At 44.1% G+C, this 16,576-nt stretch overlaps 1 protein-coding gene across 2 annotated transcripts in view; it reads left to right on the forward strand.

Annotated features, from left to right (window-relative positions):
- Positions 1-16,576, forward strand: part of LOC138553514 (integrin alpha-X-like) — a 1,247,842-nt gene that overhangs the window by 834,992 nt on the left and 396,274 nt on the right. The gene's annotated exons all lie outside the window — the stretch shown is intronic.

Raw genomic sequence — 16,576 nt, forward strand, 5'->3', positions numbered from 1 at the left:
TATATAAATACACTGTGGTCAATGTACTCATTTTTGGATTGTCTTTTAAAGATCCAGGACAGGAAAGGGCATTAGCTATCCACGTAACTCTTCTCGTGTTTGACAGACTCTGTTCCTTACCCGCTTCCACAAAATCTCTCAAAACCAACTATGAATTTGACTTAAAAAATGTAACAAATCTCCACCCATACATCATCATTTGACACAGCACTTTCAGATTGGATAGGTTCTCTTCAGTTACTCACACATACCAGAATTCTCCCCTTTGCTTCGACTGGCCCAATGTATTTTGCCATGTCGTAAGGGGAAGTTATTAACTGGATGTCAGCATTTCCCCCTAGTAGTCCTGATCAAGTTGCATTGAAATGTGTCTTTTGCTCTAATTTCTTGTATGGACATCTGCCATTGCCGAGTTATTAAAATATATGAATCTGCATGGCTCCCAGACTGCTTTGCTAAATTCAGATCTAGTCTTGGTTTTTGAATGAAGTCAAGGTTTCAAAGGTTAGAGCAGATAATCTATTTAATTATTTTGTGCCTTTAAATGCATATAGTTTTCAAATGCAGCATGGGGCCTTCTATCTACTTGCTATCAACTGAAAACATCTGCTGTACTGATATACTGGGAAAAAGGCCTCATTTCATATGGTGCTTTTCATGGAGTAAAAAACATAATGGATGATGCCTTACTGCTCTGATATGTCAGGGTTCAGGGTTTTATGTGTACATATGTTCTTCTGAAGTGGCCATTAGTGGATGAGCAGACTCCAGAAATCTGACCTTGATTTCCTTAAAAAACATTTATCACTATGAACATTCTTAATTTGGAATGTAATTAGTTTCTTTTTCTTGTTTTTTCCATATAAGCCTTTTGTTCTGAGTACACAGATATGTGCCTATTCATCTTTCTCAATGGGTTGGTCACTGATTAATGGGGTGCCTTTTTAAAGAGTGCTAACCCTACACCTTTTGCCTTAAGGGATGAACCCTGGATAAACACAGCACAGGTTTCGAGATTTCACCTCAATCGACCATTTTAAAGTTGCATGTAGAAAAGAAGATGGTGTGTGTAATTCTCATTGATAGCAAGAATTTAGATTCAAGATGGCTGACTGAACTGTGGGGTCCAGCGATTTGAACAGACTATTGTTAGGGAGAATTCTCGAAAATGGCTAATTTCCCTTACCTACTGAGTTCCTCAGCAGCTTTGCTGGATTTCTAGGGTTAATTTTTTTCACCTGGTAAGAGTGTGAGCCTTTTTCCCACTCTTACATGTGTTTTGCTGTGTGTGATTTTACCATTTGTGTGATCTTGGGCTCTGGAGCCTCACCTACTCCATGGGCATAATTTTTTTGTGTGTTACACAGCACCTTCAGTGCAGTGACACAGGGTTGTCTTTCAGACTTCCCACTGACTTAATTTTTCTGGCACTGTCTACTGTCTCCCAGAAACATGTAAAGTTGCCATTAACTTTATGTAGTCTCTTTAAACCACAGACCCAGTACACCCCATTTTACATGGAGTATTGGAAAGGGTTAATTCTTATCCTTTTTTCTGTTTCTCTTGGAGCACTGTTTCGCTCCCTTTTTATAAAGACCTGGCTGGTGGCAGTGGTAACTACCTATTTTTCATACCGCGGTTATCTTAAATAACCATGGTATTGTTTTAGGCTATTTTAGTAGCCTCAAACATAAACCCGCTTGACCAAATATATTTTATTTCGGCTCTGGCTGGGTTTATTCACCACTTCTTTTTGTAAAAGTCTTTTTCTTGTTTTACTCTGCGCGCCAAACCAGGTTTGGTCCCTTTGTTCACCGTCTTTTCGCGGGCTTCTGCACAGAGGCCCTCCTTAAGGCACCTGAAAGTCTGGGTAGGCAGGATGTGAGGGAGGGGTCTTAGGACCCCTGCCCTGGGTTCCCTTGGTAACCCAAGTCGCACTCCTGTTTGAGTGGCTGGGGGACTGTCCTTGCCAGGACAGCCACCCTGCTGTGTGATTGACAGCCAGGCTGTGTGAATCGGGGAAAACTGCATAAAAAGCAGGTGTCTGGGACTGGAAAGGCAGAGTCGCCACTGGAACGAAAGAACCAACGAGGAGCTGACAGAAGAGGACCCCTACAACGACTGAACTGCCCGGTGAAGCCCTGCTGCAGGTCCGAATCTTCAGAATCCGACGACAAGAAAGGATCCTCCAGGAATCTTCTTCCCTTGAGCTGTTGGGACCAACCAGTTCGCCCAAACATCAAGCCAGGACCCCTCAACTGGTCGAATTCGCTATACAGAGCTACAGTGGGCCGGATAGCCAGGAAGGTCGGACCCTGCATGGGTTTTAAGGAGCGCACCTTTTATTTGTTGCTTTGCTCTGCGGCTAGTTTCTTCCCTGGGTAGTGCAGGACCCTCCAGTCTTCCTACTTCTTGCCAGTCTGGCAGTCGCTTCAGGAACCGTGAGCCTACAGGAACTACCAGGAATGTCCGCCTCAGCTGCAGCTCCCTCTCCGTTTTAAGGTACTGTGCAAACCCGGCTGTTCGTTTCGTTCAGCTGCGGGGAAAGTGTGTGAAATCTTTCTCCAATCTGAGGGCTTGTCCTTCTCTTCTCTTTGAACTAACTTTTCTGCTGACCAACTCCGCCCAGAATTCGTGGCACAAACTTTACCGCAAACTACCCGGAACTGTGTGATCTTGAGCAAAAGACTTTTGACCTAGTGACTTTGGCCCTAAGCCTTTTTTACCTGATTCTATCACTGTAGTTCCTCTTGCTCAATTGCCCTGAGAACTTACCTGTTGGTCTGGTTCAATTTCTATTAACTGTCTTTCCCTCCCTTTTAAATTGCTGGAGTGCCATTTTGCTCCCACTTCATTTTGTGAACTTAACTTGTCTGGAACTTTTTGGGAGGGGTGTGGTGTATTAAGAGTGTGATTTTTAAAGTGCTTTAACTTAGTGAAATGTTACACAACTGAAGAGTAAAATAAATGTATATTCTTTTATTGGAAAACCTTGGGTCAGTGTTTGTTTGAATCATAGTAATTGCTGTCCTTTGTGTAACTATTTGATACTGCAAACTTACTCTTGAGATAAGTCTGGCTGCTCAGCCATCGCTATCACTTTAACTGTGTAGTACAGGTTTGTACCAAAGGTGAATTTGTACTGTCACTTGTAGTCTTAATTGTGTGTGGTGTTCCCAAAGGGTACTGCATATAATTCTGCTTAACAACTATCCAACATAAAAAATGTTCATACCCCATGAATGAGGGAATTCTATGCATTCAGTGTACCCGGGAGTAAGGGTGCACCCAATTGTAATGAGATTAAGCTGAGTAAGGAAGCATAACCTTCCAAACACAAAAGGAGCACTATCGAACAATCCTTCTTTCTGGGGAAAGGGAAAGAAAAAAAAAGATTGGCTAGCTGAAAGGTGCGAGCTCTTGACACTTCAGCAATTATCTACCCCTTCCTTCCCTTTTTGGTTACCTTTGTGGTCCCACACCTCTCCCCCCCGCCCCAGGGTAACTTACCAGTGGGAGGTGCAGAGCCACCAACGGAACACCCCCCTGCAGTGCATCTCTCGGTAGAGGCAGACGTGTGGAAGATATTGGGCTTCAGGCGCAGGGGGCACAAGGGACCTGAAGCCGAGAACGGCGTGGCAGCAGGTAGGGTAGCGAGTTGGTCTTGGCTGCACTCAACCATCTGTGTTCCTGGGAGCCTGTGAAAAAATCCCAATGAGTGGGCTTGGAATAGGCCTGCATGAACAGTGAAGGTATTTCAAAACACTCGACCACTCGTGGTGTTTTCAGGCCATATTGGGAGGAAGAACTTCTTACCTGAACAATGACGATGGAGTGAGGAGTAGACAGAGGGGGGGGAGGAGAAGGAGGGAAGAGAAACAAAGGAAGAAGGAAAGAAAGAGAAGAACACAAAACATAATGTAACCCATTTTCTAACAAAGATAGGTTCAATGGGAGTGCAGCAAATTTGAACATAATGCCAGAAAAGCACCTCAAACGTACTGAGTGTGACATGTGAGGCCTACAAAAACAATTTAAGAGATATCCTATGGCCACTGCATTTGATGAGGACACATTGGACAAGTTAAGTGATATAAATGTATTCGATTCTTCAGTAGCATATGTCTGCTACTGATGTATGGATATATGGATACATGGATATGTCCTAATGGGTGTGCAGTCATAATGTCGAAAAAATAATGTCGAAAAAAAAAAATGTGAATGTTTTCTTTTTTTATTTATGTTTTTTTTTGGGTTCCGGGGTAAAAAAAATTGGTAAAACAAAACAAGAAAATGACAAAAAAGGGGGGTTGGGGGGGTGAACCCCCCCATTTCGAACAAAAAGCAACCAAAAAAAGAAATTCGACATTTTTTTTTTACTTTATTTATTAGACATTTTGACTTTCGACATTTTTACATTCGACTTTATGACTATAAACCGTCCTAATGCAATCAGTAACAACAGATATAACAAGCATTAAGCAAGGCATGATAGACAGTAGAACAGATCTACCCAGGATTCTTGGATGGATGGAAGAAGTAGTGCAAAGTGCTTCAGACTTCGACGATAACCCGAATTCACAAAAAGACAGCCCCCCCCCCAAAGTTGTTGAAAGCCTTCAGCTGATTGAAGATCACCTGGATGACCTGGAACCCAGAGAACAGAGAAACAATATCCACATCCTGGGGGTACTAGATGGAGTTGAAACTGGCAATATGAACTAAATGGTGGCACGCTTTCGTCACTCTTCAGCTAAGAATTCCAGACCTGACCGAAATTGATCGGGCCCATAGAACGCTTCACCTGAAACTAGACCCAAGCAAACCAACTTGCCCAATAATTGTCAGTTTTCTATGGCATATGACTAGAGAGAGGATTCTAAAATTGGCACAGGAGAAAAAGCAGTCACTGTGGGAAGGCCATGAAATATGGTTCTACCAAGACTAGGCTCCTGGGATACTCGACAGAAGGAGGACATTTCAACAAGCCAAGCATCTTCTACAAGAGAAGGGAATCATATATGCCTGGGGCGTCTCCCAGTTATCTGTGACGTTTCGTGTTGTGGATTGTCAGTTTGAGGTTTTGAAACCCAATGAAGTGTGTAAGACCCTTGAGCTACAAGTCTACAGAGACAAATTGAGATCACCACATGCCATTGATAGTGGACTATCAAAAGAGGAAGCAGGATTGTTAGGCGCAAAAGACATTGGAGCATAATTGAAGTTTGGTACAGCACTGGCCAGATGTCTTGTGATAGATGTTTTATGTCACACAGATAAATCTAATATGACACTCACATGGTAAACTGGGGGCTTTTGTTCAAATTACATCTTATGGCAATACAGTGATTTGTAAACAAGGAACAGAGCAATGACTAATACAACCCTAAGATTCTTGAGCTGGAATGTAAATGGGGCAAATAATCCAATGAAACCTATCAAAATGTTATCCTATCTCTGCAAACAACAAACCGACATTGCCTTTCTACAATAATCGCATTAATCACAGGCAGTGTACGATAAATTGGAGTTGATGCGAAACAGTCCCCTGGCCCAGACGGCTTTCCAAATGAGCATTATAAGCAGTGTTCTACATTATTGATGCTGCACTGGTAAAACTATAATCATGCCCTAATCTCAAATTCAACTCCAAATTCCCAGAAACAAGCCCACATACCATTGCTCTTAATACCAGGAAAGAACCCTCAGGAAGTTAGCAACCCATTTTCCTTCTCAATAATGATTTGAAAATCCTCATCAAAATTGTAGAGACTAGAGTTCAGAAATGTGTTCACCAGTTTATTTATCCTAATCAGGTTGGCTTTATTAATAATATCATATCTTCTGATCAGACAGAGGAGGAGGATAAGGTATAGCATACATTCAGGGTTTCTGGATGGTTCCCCAGCAGTGGTTTTGGTCAATGATGAGAAGGCATTGGACATGGTTGAGTGGCCTTTCCTCAAAAGCGCTTTGATAGAATTTGGCTTTCCACTACCTTTTAAATCTTGGGTAAATACTCTCTATACTCGTCTGACTGCACAGGATTTTAGGAAATTTAAGATGTACTCCACTTCCCTTAACTAGAGGTACAATGCAAGGCTGCCCATCATCCCCTCTAGTTTTTGATATTGGGCTAGAAAATTATACAGTTGGCTCTCAAATTTAGAGCCTCTACCAAAATAGTTAGGATTCAACATGAAAATGTCGAGAGTAAATTGTTATATGCAGACAACATTCTTTTCACCCTCAAAGATATGGATGTTCGTCTTCCAAAAATCCTAGTTAAAGTGTAAAGGTTGGAACTCTCTTAGGATACAAGATAAACTGACATAAAAGAGATCTGCTACCATTAACTTCTAGAGTCCCACCGAGCATATTACAAGAAACCTTAGGCTTACGAGTCACTGACAATCTGGGTGTTGTCTTCCAATGGGATCTAAGATCTTTGGCCGGACAAAACATGGATTGAAAGAGACAAAAGAGAGTTTTTAAAAATGGGATAGTCTCCCTATATGATTTATTGGAAGGAGTTCTCTTTTTTTCAAGAATTACTACTCCCAGCATTTTGTATCTCATAAGCAGTATTTCTCTAAGAATAGACCCATGGTATTTCAAAACACTAGACAAATGACTTGGGAAATATTTGTGGGCAGGGATAAACTAAGGATTAGTATTTCCACCCTTCATAGAGACTGTGTTGCAGGGGGCTAAGTTCCCCAAACATGAGACTGTTCATGTGGACCACAAGGTTTACTCAACTCACAAGAGTGAATCTGCTAGGACCAGAGCAACTATTTTGGGTCAGGTATGAATCTACATTACTTAAACCCTTGAATAACCTACAGTGGCTCTGAAGGTTGGCTCCTTCAAACTCTAAACCAATTGTACAGTGGCCCAGAAAGCTATAAATCTTTATTTATAAGAACTTTAATGTATCACTTCTTCTGTCATGTAATTTGTCAATTTGGTTCTATAACCAATTTATGTTGGGGGGAAATTGTTAATTGGATAGAATGGAATGAAAAAAAGCCCACACACATTAGGGCAGTGTTTCATTGAAGGCATGCTTGTAACATTTGAGGTGCTACAGAGGACATTTAATCTGGATGAGACTAATTTGGGAAAATACCCACAACGTAGACATTGTATATGCCAAATTTGGAGAGATAAACAACACAGATCCAAATGACACCATGGTAGACAAATATACCAGGTGTGTGGATCATATGAAACACAGCATCTCCTGGACATATACATATTTACAAACCAAAGTGGATTGAACTTTAAAAAAGTTTAAGGAGGACTGGAAAAATTAGCTGGGTATCTCCATACCTCCCGAAGTGTAGAAACACTTTCTAACCGAATGGCATGTAGGATCAATAGCTACTAATACCCAATGAATCACTTACAATATTTTCCATAGAACATATTGGGCATTCAACTAAAATCCACTGGATCAACAAAACCCTTTTTCCTACCTGCTGGAGGGGGAGTGGTCAGAATGGTAAACTTCTACATATGATGTGGCAATGTCCAGTGGTACATACGTTTTGGTCAAATTTGTCAAACTAATTGTGAATGCACCCCTGGATGCCAAGCAATTAGGCCAATGCTGGCTCTGCTGTGCATTGACATATCAGAGAACGTTCTAACACACAGAGAAATGAAATATAGAAGTATGTTATTAGCAGTGGCAAGAAGGATAGTCATGCATCACTGGAAGAGTTAGGGTTATGGCATGATTAAATACTATTTTGACTTGTTAGCTACATTGGCAACATATGAGTCAATGATTGCTATTGAAGAAGGAAAGACAGATACATGTGTGGACTATTGGCCTAGGCTTTACAACAGGTGAGCTAAATTATGTAACCTTTCTTATCTCGATTCTGGTTGAAAGATTACTCTAGGTGTATAATAGAAATGTCTTCCTACCTCCCCTGCATCATCTGGTTTTATATCCAAATCCTCTCACCCATTGTTAAGCACAATAGTTCTTCTCTCTGTAAACAAAGGAGTTGATGGCTGGAAGGTTTAGAATTAATCTTCACCTCTGGCATTGCTCTGGGCGACCCTCCAGACCACCGTTCTTCACCTGCCAGGTCATTACAAAAGGGGAAATACCATATGAAAACCAAGCTTAGCCCCACCCCAAAAGGGTCAGTCCAAGCCAAACTGCTTGGTCACATTACTTCTGCACGAGACCAGAAGCACCCCCAAACAAGTTTCAGCCTTGTTGGGCCTCATCAGTGAGCAGTAGCTTGGGCAGTCACGCAACCCACTTCTGGACATACCCGTCCCACTCTGGGTGACTGTAGCAAAACAAATGAGGTGATGGCTGGAAGGTTTAGAATTCATCTTAACCTCTGCCATTGGTCTGGGCAACCCTCCAGACCATCATTCTTCACCTGCCAAGCCATTACAAATGTGATAAGACTATATGCAAATCAGGCCCAGTCCCACCACAAAAGGCGCAGTCCAACCTGAACTGCTTGGTCACATTTGAGCCTCATTGGACCTCATTAGTGAGACGTTGCTTGGGTCTCTAGGCTCAGCATGCAAGGGACTGAGGTCTGGGCATGCCCGTCCCACTTGAGGTGACTGTAGAAAAACAAAAGTGCTGATGGCTGGAAGATGTCAAATTAATCTTAACCCTAGGCAATGCTCTGGACAACCTCCAGACCATGATTCTTCGCCTGCCAAGCCATTACAAAAGGGGAAAGGCCATATGAAAATTGGGCTTAGTCCCTCCCTAAAAGGGCAGTCCAGTCTGAATTGCTTGGACATCCCTTCTACATGGGACCACAAGCATCCCCAAACATGCTTCGGCCTTGTTGGGCCAAACCAGTGAGGATTAACTTGGGTCTCTAGGCCCAGCAAGCACGGGACCCACGTCTGGGCGTACCCGTCCCACTCGGAGTGACTGTAGCAAAACAAAAGAGATGATGGCTGGAAGGTTTAGAATTAATATTAACCTCTGTCATTGCTTTGGGCAACCCTACAGACCATTGATCTTCGCCTGCCAAGCCATTACAAAAGGGGAAAGACCATATGGAAATCAGTCTTAGTGCCATCCCAAAAGGGGCAGTCCAACCCGAACTGCTTGGTCACATCCCTTCTGCACGAGAATACAAGCATCCCCAAACAAGTTTCAGCCTCTTTGGGCCTCATCAGTGAGGATTAGCTTGGGTCTCTAGGCTCAGCAGGCAAGGGACCCACATCTGGGCATACCCTTCCCACTCGGGGTGACTGTAGCAAAACAAGAGGTGATGGCTGGAGGTTTTAGAATAAATCTGAATCTTTTGGGGTGGGACCAAGAGAGATTTGCATATGGGATTTCCCTTTATGTAATCGCATGGCAGGCTGAAAAACGATGGTCTGGAGGGTTTCCCAGAGCTATGCCCATGGTTAAGATTAATCCAAAACCTTCCAGCCATCACCTTTTGGCTTTGCTCCTCTCTGTAAATGCATTTTAAAACATTTTGTAAGCACGTTTGTTCCAAAAATGCACTGTTTTCCCTGTAATTTTCATGAAATAAATATAAAATAAACAAATAAGAAAGTCTTGTTCTATAGTATACCAGGTCTACTGCATTACGAATTTGTTTTAAATGACAAAATTGTTCAAATAAATATTTGAAAAAAAACAGGTTTATCTCAATCAATATAGCGTGAAAAGCACATCGACCTCGTCTTCTTTTCTGAGAGTAATGAAATATAATGTGTACAAGTCTGTAGGTTATTCATATACATGGCTGCACAAACTACAGAAATCGTTTTTGCATTATCTAACATTTGCATTGTGAAATGCAACACTTCTTTCTGTTATATTTGACATTAAGCTACACAATGAGTATACACGTTCATCCAAAATGCACCTTTTTTCATAGAAAGACATTACATTTCATTAAAGTAAGTAAGGAGCGAATTAAAGAAAAAGGAAATAACCTGGACCAGAATCAAGTGATTGAACCAAATGTTGGCCTGTTAAAGCCCAAGCTTGCCATTTGCAACCTTGCAAGACTGCATACAATCTTCTCATCCAATCAAGTCTATTGCCACTGTTCTGCATGTGTATGGTTTTCATCTGCAGCATGCAAACTGCTGCCCTGTAGGAATGGGTCTCTTTCATTATTCAGTCTATTCCCACTGTTCTGCATGTGTAACGTTTCCATCTGCAGCATGCAAACTGCTGCCCCCCTAGGAATGGGTCTTTTGCATAATTCAATCCATGTTGGAGACTTATGGAAAATAAATCAAGCCATGATTGAATGTATTAATACCTGGGCTGGATGTGGTAAAGCCAATGAAGTAAGACTTGTAAGAGAATCTGATATTCTCCAGCATTGGATCTTTCATGGATTCACATGCTTAGAATATTCCCCGTCGTCAGGCTGGGAACCCTCTGTATATTTAAAAAGACGTTTTCCATAGGAAAAAACTTTGACACTTCTGTGTCCTATCTACGTCATTTTGTGCCGCTTACGCCTGACCCAATAGGATGTAGGGTATAAATAGCCCCACCCCCGTGGCTCCCTTCAGATTTCAACCGTCTCCAAAGTAGTGGGAGCACCTCGTGTTATCTTCTATTTTACAAGGTTGATTTGTTTCTGTCCCAATGTCTGAAGGCGTTGTTCCGTCCGTGTGCTACATGCGGAATGAAAAAGGTTTACGAAGGTGATGGGCACAAGGATTGCTTGTATTGTCTTCATGCTCATCACTCTGCGGAAAGTTGTGAGATTTGTAAAGGCTTCTCACAGAAGATCCTGAGAGACCGTAATAGACGTCTGGTGACATGGCTAAATGACGGAGCAGAGTCCTCCTCGGAGGTAGGATCTACACATAGTTTGGTTTCGAGATCTAAATCTCCGGTAGCTCCTCGCCATTCGGTGTCTGCAGAGCCACCGGCGAAGAAGTCACGTTCGACGGAGAAGCGTCCTTCCGAAAGACATTCTACGAAAGAATCCTCTTCATCATCAAAAGGGAAAGCTTCATCTTCCTCCTCCTCGTCAAAGAAGGACAGAAAAGATCTGTTAAAGACCTCCTCAGGAGACCATCACAGGTCCTCCTCGTGTCGAGATTCGTCAAAGCGTAACTCAAGCTCAAAAAAGGCGGGAACGCCTCATGAACCTGCGCCACAAAAACCACTGTCGTTGACGGGAGCTCGGTCGTCGACGGATACATTACCATCAGCGCAGATTGTTCCTACAGTCGCCTCGTCGATTCAGACGGCGATGATTGAAAAGTTGGCGTTGTCGATGGTGGCTCCTCCAGAGCGCTGGCAACCGGCTGTGTACGATCCGATCTTGCCAGAGACCCTGTTACAACAGGAAGCGGCATTCTCAGTATCATATATGGAAGACGACCGTGAACAGGTGGTTGGTCCGACGGATCTTGGATTACAGGGTGTTAATACTTTGACGATCTCGAGTAGGCAAAGGATCCCAGTTACATCGTCTTTACTGCATCCACAGGCAGTGTTGTACTTGGAAGTGTTGTCCACGTTACAGACTCTATTGAGCAGGTTGGACGCGAAGTTGCCTAGCATGGGTACACCTGAAGTGGTACCGACTACGCCGGCCGACGACGAACCAAGTCCGGGCCGCGGTCTTCGACCAGAGTGCCAGCTCCCGTCCAGTTAGTGAGGATCTCCCACGCTTGCACCCGGAGGAAGGAGAGTTACCAGATTCCAAGTTAGATCAGGGACATAGAGAGTCTTTTTCGGACATATCATCGTCTCCTTCAAGAGATCCTACATGGGAGACCGAGGCAGAGATGTAAACTCCAAGGATTCTGGCAAAACCATCACCGCCGGATGACATCGACTCCTTCCACGCAATGATGGGTAAAGCATGTATTGAGTTTGGCTTGTCCCCGGAGGAGGAAAAGAAGGAGTGCTTCTTGTTCGACCATATGGGGAAGAGGAGGAAGTCTGTATTCTCGGTCCCTATTTTAGACCACGTCTGGCAAGAGGGTTTACGAACCATGCGCCATCCGTTTTCGGAGCCTGCAGTTAAAGGCAGACTGGAAAAGAAGTTTAAAATGCCAGAATCTACTCCACAATGTTTATCCGCACAGCCTTCCCCGGAATCGGCAGCTGCTGCAAGAAAGGCCAGATCACAGCATAAATGAACGACCCCTCCAGACAACGAGGCCAGGGGGCAGGATGCCTTTGGGAAGAAAGTTTTGTCGATAGGAGCAACAACGGTAAAGGCAGCTAACTCACTGGCTATTATGGTGAGATACGACCGGGAGATGTGGCACCGTTTAGCCACCATCCTGTAACATCTACCGGATGAGCACAGAAAATCTGCTATGTTGCTGGTGCGTGAGCGGGAGGAGGCATCAAACCACTCGATTAATATTGCACTTGGGCTTGGCAGAATCAGGTTTCAAGCAAATAAACAATGGAGTGGTGTTGAGAAGACAAGCCTGGCTTAAGTGTACAAACTTTAAGCCAGCGGTGCAATACAAAGTACTAGATATGCCGTGTGAAGGAGAACAATTGTTTGGGGAGAAGGTGGACGAGGCCTTAAAAGGCATGAAGGAAGACTCAGACACAGCACGCTCTCTTGGAGCCCTACAGAGCGGTAGAACATTTCGACCTTTTCGCCCCTTCCGAGGAGCATCAGGGAATTCACGATTTGTGGCATCCAGAGACCGAGGTTTCGGTAGGCTATCATATTCCTCTCAAGGCTATAGGCGAGCTGCCCAAGCAACTCGAAGAGGCCGAGACTATCAGGCTTCGAGGAGAAGAGGAGGTTATTCATCGTCCACGAAAGACAAGCAGTCAAAGTCCCAACAATGACGAACTTCAGGATGTCCTGGGAGGCAGAGTATCTCTCTGAGTCGACAAGTGGGAGAAAATAACATCGGACCGTTGGGTATTAGACACAGTAAAACTAGGCCACTCTTTGCAGTTCAAAAAGGTGCCGTCTCACATTCCACCTGTGTTTTCGGTGCAACCCCATCTTCAAATATTACAACAAGTAGTGGTGCTTATGCTGCAGAAAGGGGCTATAGAATTGGTCCCAGTGGCCGAGAGAGGTCAGGGAGTTTACTCCCGTTACTTCGTAGTAATAAAAAAACAACGGCAAGTGGCGACCCATTCTAGACCTCTGTGATCTCAACAAAACACTGAAAAGTCTGAAGTTCAAAATGCTTACGCTTCAGATGGTTATTCGATCTATACAGCCAGGGGATTTTGTGGCGTCGTTAGACCTGCAAGACGCATATTTTCATATACCAATGCGTCGACGATACAGAAGATTTCCAAGGTTCGTAGTTGGTCAAACCCACTACCAGTTCAAAGTACTCCCATTCGGACTAAAATCATCTCCCAGGACGTTCACAAAGTGCTTGGCTCCAGTAGCAGCGTGGCTACACAGAAAAGGTCATCATGTTTACCCTTATCTGGGCGATTGGTTGGTAAGGGGGCCGTCGCCGATAATAGCAAAAACAAGTCTAATAGCCACCATGCAATGCCTGCAGCGGTTAGGCTTTGCAATCAACTTCGAGAAGTCCTCCTTAACTCCTTCAAGGAACTTGGTGTTTTTGGGTGCGGAGTTCCAGACGCAGTCAGGACTAGTAAAACCATCCTTGGAGAGAGTTCAAAAACTCAGACACAAGGCAAAGGAGTGGAAAGCCAACACCAGAGTGTCCGTAAGAAAATACATGTCTCTACTGGGGGCCATGGCTTTGTGTATTCCATGAGTAAACAACTATCGTCTCTTAATGAGACCAATTCAGGAATTTCAGGCAGACCGATGGTCTCAGAGTCGGGGATTATGGTCAGACAAATTGACTATCAACAATGCGCTTCTGCAAGCGCTTCAGTGGTGGCAACTCTCAGACAATCTAACAAGAGGGATGCCTCTGCAAGAACCGGAGTTTCAGATGATGGTGGTGACGGATGCATCTCTGACAGGATGAGGAGCCCATTTGGAGTCCCTGCAAGGAAAAGGGCGGTGGTCCCCAGGGGAGTTGACCCTTCACATCAATGTGCTGGAGTTGAGGGCGGTTCGTTGGGCCCTAAAATCCTTTTTACCACGCATAAAGGGATCAGTGGTAAGAATATTGACGAACAATACGACGACAATATTCTACCTACGGAAGCAAGGAGGTACTCGTTCCAGAACACTCTCGGCCAAGCTCAGGAAATATGGCATTGGGCTCTCGAACAAAAAATAAGTATATTGGCTTATCATCTGCCAGGAGTAAAAAACATGCAGGCGGACTCTCTCAGCAGAGAGATGAATCATCTGCACGAGTGGGATTTGAACGACCAACAGCTGACGAACATCTTCAAAAAGTGGGGCCATCCTTCCCTGGACCTCTTTGCAACGAGAGAGAACAAAAAATGCACATAGTACGCAAGCAGATGGCCACAACCCGACTCGTTGGGGGAAGCATTCTCCTTCCCGTGGACGGGCAAGTTCGCATATGCGTTCCCTCCGTTTACACTCATCCAGCGTACTCTGCAATGGATTCACAAATACCCATGTCGTGTGATCCTAGTGGCCCCTTACTGGGCGAGACAGTCCTGGTTCTCCGACCTACTCCAGCTGTCGATAACGCAACCAGTGAGGTTCCAGAAGATTCCGAACCTTCTATCTCAGGACAAGGGAGTAGTGTGGCATCACGACCCGGACGGCCTCAGCTTGACAGCCTGGCTCCTGACTTCTCCGAGTTTGTGGCCCTGACCATTTCATCGGACTGTCTCCGAATTTTGCAAGCTGCACGGGCTCCTTCCACAAATACTTCATACGCATGTAAGTGGAAGAGATTCTGTATGTGGTGCAAAGATCAACCAGTATTAGAACCCCTGAACATCGCGGCAGAGCAGCTTCTTCCATATATGCTGCACTTAGCAGATGGAGGTTTATCTTTCTCTTCAATAAAGATTCATCTGGCAGCCATTTCGAGATTCACTCGTAAAAGACATTCAACACCACTCTTTAGCGATCGACTGGTTAAACATTTCCTGAAGGGCTTATTCCGGACCTTTCCTCCAATCAAAAAGTTTCCTCCAAACTGGAGTCTCAACCTGGTACTGGCAGGGCTGATGAAGGCTCCTTTCGAACCTATGTCGTCGTCATCTTTAAAATTCTTATCATGGAAATTAGCCTTCTTGGTGGCTATTACTTCGGCAAGATGACTTTCGGAACTACAAGCATTGGTTATTGACCCTCCATACTTGAGGTTTTTCAAAGACAAAGTGGTATTGGCAACCAATCCTCATTTCATACCAAAAGTTCCAACTGTATTCCACAAGCATTCTTCAATTGTACTACAGACATTCTTCGCAACACCTTCATTCTTCGCGGAGAAAGCTCTCCATACGTTGGATGTTAAAAGAGCTCTAAGGTTTTATCTCAATTGTACTCAAGATTTTAGAGGTACAAGACAACTATTTGTGGCTTATGGCCCTTCGGCAAAGGGGAAATCAATCTCAAAGCAAGGACTTGCCCGCTGGGTATCGTCGACGATTGCTTTTTGCCATTCGAAAGCATGGAAGCCTCTGGAAAAGCATCCAAAAGCCCATTCAACGAGATCCACAAGGTCATCGGCGGCATTGTGGTCCGGAATCCCGCTGGTGGATATCTGTCAAGCAGCATCCTGGTCGGTGCCGCATACATTCACTCGGCATTATTGCCTCGAGCAGCAACATGCAGAGGATTTGCAGATGGGACGGGCAGTCCTACGACACCTGTTTCAGTAAGGTAAGCCCCACGGAGGGGTGTATCCTCCTATCAATGTATCATAATTGTTTTTTTACTGTTAAATTACCATGGTGAAAGTTTTTACATTGCTAACTGCATGTGCGGCTATGATGATATTGGTTTGCATTACACACCTCCAAATTAGGAGTACTGCTATACAATCTATTCTAAGCATGTGAATCCATGAAAGATCCAATGCTGGAGAAGGGAGTAGTTTCTTATCTGTAACTCCATTTCTCCAGCGTTGGTATCTTTCATGGATTCACATGCCCCCGCCGGCCTCCCCCGCATGTAAAACTTATATACCCTGTACTACTTTGGGGGTTAAAATCTGAAGGGTGCCGCGGGGGTGGGGCTATTTATACCATATGTTCTATTGGGTCAGGCGTAAGTGGCCCAAAACGACGTAGATAGGACAGAGAAGTGTCGACATTTTTTCCTATGGAAATCGTCTTTATAAATATACCGAGGGTTCCCAGCCTGACGACGGGGAATATTCTAAGCATGTGAATCCATGAAAGATACCAACGCTGGAGAAATGGAGTTACAGGTAAGAAACTACTCCCTTATATGACATAGCACATAGTCTAGAAACTGCTGAAACATCCAACCTATTTAGCTCTGTACCATATTACTGATGGCGTGAGGCTGTTGGTGTGTTATCTAAAGCAACTGTTTCAATGTTTATCATTTTGGAAAAGCACAAGATAGCAGTAAATGCAGTAGAGCAGCTGGTAAAATAGCTCAGCGGGTTGAGCACTTGCTGCTGCTATCTTCGTGTGATCTGCAGGGTGCAGATTCGAATCCCGACAAGGCCAACTCAGCCTTTCATTCTTCGGAGGTCCATAAAT

The sequence above is a fragment of the Ambystoma mexicanum genome, unplaced genomic scaffold, assembly GCF_040938575.1.
Source record: "Ambystoma mexicanum isolate Mex_15411 unplaced genomic scaffold, UKY_AmexF1_1 Mex_scaf11, whole genome shotgun sequence".
NCBI classification, from domain to species: domain Eukaryota; kingdom Metazoa; phylum Chordata; class Amphibia; order Caudata; family Ambystomatidae; genus Ambystoma; species Ambystoma mexicanum.